The following is a 6,769-nucleotide window of genomic DNA, read 5'->3' on the forward strand; positions in this document are numbered from 1 at the left end:
ATATATGTATATCATTTGTATTGTTATTGTAATCAATAACACATTATAACGTGAATGGAAGACATTAGTAACTACAAGTTGGTAGTCATAGAAACGGTGACAAGCAGTCGCTTATGTTTTTCACATATATATATATCATTTGTATTCAAATTATGTTAACTAAGGATCTATAAAAACTTCTTCCCGCTTTTACTGACACTTGCCTACCTGGGAGCAGTTCGAATCCGCGCAATACCATAAAAAATTCCCCACACTTTAAGCTGTGGGTGCGTTATAAGAATTACAGTCAATCCCTTATCGTGGATTAGGGACAGCGGCAGATAACCTTAGTAAGTTTGCCGTAAATACAAAATACAGTACAACACTTTTTATAGGTGTATTGTACCGAAAACATTGTGGCGATATTTTTTCTTGTTTTACACAACGATTTTAAGCCATGATTGTTTTTGATTAAAAAACATAGTTTTACTTCAATCAGTATTAAGTCAAAGTAGTTGCTATGTAAATCATTATTAAACAAATTTACAGTTTAGAGAAGTTGTGCGAGAAATTATAAATCATTTAAAAAAATCAATAAACAACAAAAAAATTTAGCCAGTAACAGTATTTTAACAGCAAATGGTAGGTGATGTGTAAAATGTAAAAGAAACAGTTTTATCAAACGGCAGTGGTTTTGAATATCTCGAAGAAACGGACAAATTTAAGATTTATGTTCTATAGGGTTTTGTGTAGAACCATCCACCGTTACAAAGGCTATAATTACTGAAAACACACGTTATATAGTGGAGAAATGCCGACTCCGATTGCTTCTTTGTGTCCTAGCAAAGATACTCGATAGTTGATTATATACGTCCTGAAACGTTTTATTGACATCTTTTACACAGACACCTTTAATACGCCCCCAGCTAGTATTGTTGATGAAACCAAATTTCCACAGTAGCGACATATCACCATTTACAACCTGTACAGTTCCGCCTTTACTAACCTCACGCTATACACTAATTTTTAAGATATCGCTATGGTAACTTTACTATTTTCGTCAAGTAACTTATATTAAAACGAATATGCTCTAATAAAATAAGGGGTTCGATTCCAGCAAACATGCTCCTGAAGTGCAGATTTAGAACAAATAAAAGTTAACAATCCTGCTATACGTGTAAACGTGCGAATTTATAAACAGGATGGAAAGTCGTGTGTGAAAATCAAATAAAATAACTCACATTAAATTAATTTTACGATTATTACAAAATTTTACGAACATAATTTTTTGAGAAAACAGTAGTTCTTCCTCTTCAAAATATATAAATTTCTAGTTTAAATTATTTTTATGAACTACATCATGATTTCCTAAAAATATTGCTGTTTAATACTTCATAATTCTATTGTTAGTGTGAAATCACTTTTTCCTCCTACGAAGGGTGTGAATTCACAGTTTCTTTTTAGGTGTAGTTCGTTGTATCGGTAAATTACACTTATAACAGCCTGGAACAGGAGTATTAAAGTAATGCCTTTACTAACAATAATTTTCAAAAATATAAAATATTATTGGTTAAACAACTACTCTCGCATAAATATTAAAGCGCATTCTCCATTTTGTTTTCGTACAATGTTTTTGAAGTGTAGTAATTCATCAAACCGGAACTTTAATAGCTTTCCAATTAAAAGGCAGTTCATGGTGTTATTGTTTTATTTTAAAATAACATGTCATATTATTTCGAATAAACAGAAATGTCTTCGTTTACACGCAGCATAATAACTGCAAAAGTACAAAAGAAAGAAGGAAAAAAACCATTAAATCGTCTACGTGCCCTTTGTGCTGCAAACTGATTAATTGTTAGAAGAATAAATAAGTGATCAACTATGAACTTATTGACTTCGAAAAGCTGTTACGTTGTTAGAAAGGAAAGATGCAAGATTTGTTGCTAATTCGATTGTTCGTTTTTTATGGTAAACGTTCTGGCGGCTGACTGCTAAACTACAAAAGCAATGGTGCAGCGAATGATAACAAAATTGGTCCCTTATGTTTGTTTAATTGTCGCACAAAGCTATTCGAAGGCTATCTACGCTAGCCGTCCCTCCTTTAGAAGTGATAGATTAATGGAAAGACAGATGGTCAACACCGCCAACTCTTGAGTTATTCTAATCGAATAATGGGATTGTAAAGCGCCAGCGGCTGAAATAGCAAACATTTTCGGCAATGGGATTCGAACCCGCAGTTTGTGAGTGGAGCGCCCTAACTATCACACCATACCAGGCCCAGTCTCATCCGAAGCGCTCAGCTCATGAATGAAACTAAGACAACTACAAGCTCGTGGCTTGATGAAGTAGACAAGAACAGTTCAAGGAAAACGGTTAGCCTGAGGCCTTACCTACCTAGCCTGTTTTATTTTATATGCACGAGTTCATTCATTCATATTCTTATAGAAACTGAATACACGAGAAAGTAGTCGGTAGATTGTTAATTGATTAGTTAATTATTCCATAAAAAATCAAGTAAATAAAAGTGACCAACAAATTTCATTATCTGTAGATGGTTTTAGGATCACTGAGTTCTTTATTTATTGCTTCCAGATGATACAGACTGGCTGTCCTTGACGTCGACACAGCACGTGACCATCTAAAAGAGACATATGTTAATGTTACTTCTAGGCACATGGTCAGGTCTTCAAAATAAAAATCTTTCTTCCACAAATAATCGATTCTAATTTTACTTGCATTTAGTGCTTGATTTGTTTATCACTAATAAATTAAGTAGAATTTATTTTTATCAACAGAACTTTGTACGAGGACCTCTTTATGAGATTCGGGTGCAGATAAGACAGTTAAGTTGCGGAGAAAGTGATACTGATATTTCTGGAACCGAAGAATCGATTGTAACTCCAAGCTCCGAAACTTTGGTCGCTATGGAATATGTTTTTTTTCTTTCTTTCCTTTTTTTCGCCCAAAGTTAGTTACTATATTTTTTAATTTGGTAAAAAACAAAACACAAAACTATTTAGTAACAGGGTGTTTGGGTCAACTGTAATGTTGGAAATTCCGACAGACTTTCAAAACGAAAAACGTTATGAATAAATGAATCAACATAACTTACAACATAGCATGACCAGTATATAATAGCAGGTTGAGTACATCAGTCAAGCTGGATTAACGGATGTCACGTATTAGAACCTCCATGTGATTACGTTGATGTGACTAAAATACGAGTCGGGTCCTGGCTCAGCATGTCCTGAGCAGTTTTTTTAGTTGATTTCGAATCCCTTAGTTATTTTTTTTTTATTGGAGAACTTCAGCCTGACTCGCTCCTAATGTATGTAATGGCCTTAAACACCTTCGTAAAGTCACCTTGGTAATAATGGCCCATTTCATGATTCTATCTAGGAAAACTGACAACAGTTGTGCATCGGGATTTCGGTGACGTTTTCCTTGACCACAATAACAAGAACAACATCTACTGGACTGTCTTTGGTGTGATTGGTAGCTTTCATCAAAACGCTGTTTATAACAGTATCATAACATCTTGTGTTTCAACAGCACTTGAACTAACTTCCAGTCAACTGACCTTTCTTGGGATATTTACTTCAGTGATTATTCTACATTTATTTAAGCGTTCCTCTGAGTTGAGAGACAAGTTTACAATCATCCGTCAATTCGGGCAGGTAGTTTAAACCATTTATCGACAAGCTTGATGAATTCCAGCCTCGATGCAAGTTTGACAAGCTTCTTTTAGCATAAACACATGAATTTTCTGTTTTTCTTCGTTTTGATGTACGTTTCTTCGTATGAATGGTATCAGTGAACTAATCTCGCACCCAGTGAATCGAACATATCATGGGACGTTTCTTAGTCGTAAAATAGAATAGATCATTCCACATCCTCAGGATGCTCTATTAGGAATTCATTCCTATTTCAACTACTTAAAAACGTAACTCGTAAAGCCTCTCTACGATGAGTCATTATAAAATGACAGGAAAGAGCTCAGTAATGACTGATAGAAAATCTGGCTTTCCTGTTTAGGCTACTCGGCGCTGTTGTGACTGATTCCGTCAAGTGGACAGAAAGACGGACAACTAGATGTTACTAGTTTCATCCATCAATTAGGAAACAGTCTCATAATGAGGATGATAGGCTGTCTACAATTCTTTCCCATCATAATCGGTTGTTTTTCTGTGGGTTTGGATGGGGAAGTGTTCAGGTGAAAGTTGTGTATTCAGAGATGATTTTGTTAATGAAGTGTGTTGTTCATATTATAAATGCAATCTCAAGAGTGATTGTAGTATTTTATAGGCATTGTAATTAGAAGTGGATTAGTCCTTAATTAGAACTCCTATGCACTGTAGCTGACAGAGAAATTCGCGAGGTCTGATTTTCAGATGTTTCTAATATTATTTGGCCTCGTTTTTCGGAACAACACCTTATAAACTCAATGATCTGAACAGCCAGTTCAGAGACTCATATGGTTCAGACATCTATTCCTAATTTTGAACTTTGGACAACATGGAAGGCAACCTGTCGACAAAACCCTCTGCCAGTCTTTGTCAAGTAGTGGGTTGACTATCACTCTTATAACGCACCCACAGCTGAAAAGTGCGAAGCATGTTTAGTGATACCATGTCTCGAACCCTGTTTTCCAAACCAACACACTAAACTCGGATCAATATTTATGTGTGTATGTGGGGGGGGGGGGGGGTGTACAAGTGCAAAGACAATCTTAAAGAATTTATTTGACAACAAACTAAAATTTTTATGAACAACAATAACATCTCGACTTCAAGCTTCGTCGAGCTCAATTCGAGTTTTAGTAACAACAGAAATATTATTAATCTCTAATAGCGGGTATAAAAATGCGTGTTCACAGGTTATGACAAAACTAAACGATTGACATTGTACAATAGACTCCTCTCTAACTTCAAATCTTGAAAATCTCCAACAACCAACTTTTTCCTTTCTTTTTTTTTTTGGGCCAATCGCCAGATAATTTTAATCATCCGTAGAATAGATCCCATGGATTACAGTGCTAGGTTAAAACTTTGTTTTATATATATATGCTTTTTTATCTTCGTTGAATTTATTTTTTATCTGCGATGTATTTGGTTTTGAGGTTGTTTTTTCATAGTTACAGAATTGAATTGTAGGCTTGGCTAAAATATGTAGAACTAGGTGTAACACAATCTAATGAAAAATACGAACATCTCATCTTTGCACAATAAAGATTGAAGGGTTCCTTCTACTAAATATGACCATCGTTATGTTTTGAGTTTGAATATGCAAAGCAGAAACTAATCAGTTTATTACCCTTCCTTTCCTTTTAAAGATAACCACTGCTCAAATCTTGCATAACAGAAAAATATTTTAACAACTTCACAAATTTTCGTTTATCATTTCCAAAACACAATACTTTTTAAGTTTGGCCTTTTTCCTGACAGAAAAAAAAAAATTTTATGAAACATTCGCGAGAAACAAAAATGTTTCAGGATAGGCAAGGTGTAAGTTTTGGTATGATATGAGGGGGAGGGGGGATCATACACTAGATTTCGTGACACTTGCACAATGCAGTGATATGCTGCTAGATTTAGTGGAATTCAACTATATTATGAATAGATTGACTCTTGTGGAATATACAAGTTAACACACGTTAATCGTAGTAGGTTACGTCATTTTTGTTTCTCGCGAATGTTTCATAAAATATGCTGCTAGATTTAGTGGAATTCAACTATATTATGAATAGATTGACTCTTGTGGAATATACAAATTAACACACGTTAATCGTAGTAGGTTACGTCATTTTTGTTTACAAGACATACTGAAAAATACTGAAAGTAATAAATGAATTGGGAAAACTTTTAAAAGTGTTCTCATTTGTCAAGAAAAGTTTAAACCTATGTTATATAGATTTCTGCTTGCAGTGCAGAATATCGCCATATTTGCATTTTAACTTGTGTGATTTTAGTAAAACTTGGTAAACGAGTATACATTAAGGCGTTATCAGTTTGCACTTTGAAAAGGCTGTTTGAAGTCGAAGGCCAAAATCAACGCATCTTTATCATATCAAATCACGTGATTTTTTCCGAACATGTTTACAGTATTGACAAAACTTTGGCAGAAGCAACGGTCAATTAATTGGTCTGACTCTATTTGCGTCTGCCGTTTCCATTTTTTTATGTTATGTGTTTAAACCGCTTTGATATAAAAAACGTTCAGGAATAAAGAACAAAAGTTTCTCGAAAGAGTCCCGATAATTCGTATATTATAATCGATGTATGTTTGTTATAGTAGATTACAAATTGGTTTATTTGTGGCAAACGACGATTATAAAATATACCTGTGTTTATTTTTACTTAATTTTCATCGCAGAATACAAATACTATAAATATTTATGGCACAATTTGCCAAGTCTTGTTTAAATTCTTATGGCGTTCGATGCAAAATGATGAGTTATGGAAAAAAACATATATATAAAAACATCATTATGAAGATATATTATTAGATTTATTTGAAAGCTAAAAGGGTGTCGACGTTATGTGAGTAGATAACCAATAACGAACTGTAAATCATTTAGAAATCTTTTTATCCACGAATAATACTGTTTATTCGTAGTCCGTTAGAGAATTATAACTAAACTATCATGCCAGAACAAGTGTTGTATGGATAAGATTTAAACATGTATGAAACGACATAGCTGTTTAAAATATATCTCGATTTTTACACTTCAGGACCGATCGTAGCCTTGGGGTTAGCGTATGCAAACTGTGAATCTTAGGGTTCGTGGTTT

The 6,769-nt window shown here is 34.1% G+C and overlaps 1 long non-coding RNA gene across 1 annotated transcript; it reads left to right on the plus strand.

Annotated features, from left to right (window-relative positions):
- The first annotated feature begins 2,087 nt into the window (after window positions 1–2,087).
- On the plus strand, window positions 2,088–4,687 carry LOC111084556. Its single transcript, XR_002609621.1, has 2 exons — window positions 2,088–2,351; window positions 2,572–4,687. It is a non-coding gene; the product is annotated as an uncharacterized LOC111084556 (long non-coding RNA).
- The last annotated feature ends 2,082 nt before the right edge of the window (window positions 4,688–6,769 follow it).

This window comes from Limulus polyphemus, unplaced genomic scaffold, assembly GCF_000517525.1.
Source record: "Limulus polyphemus unplaced genomic scaffold, Limulus_polyphemus-2.1.2 Scaffold6, whole genome shotgun sequence".
In the NCBI taxonomy this organism is placed as follows: domain Eukaryota; kingdom Metazoa; phylum Arthropoda; class Merostomata; order Xiphosura; family Limulidae; genus Limulus; species Limulus polyphemus.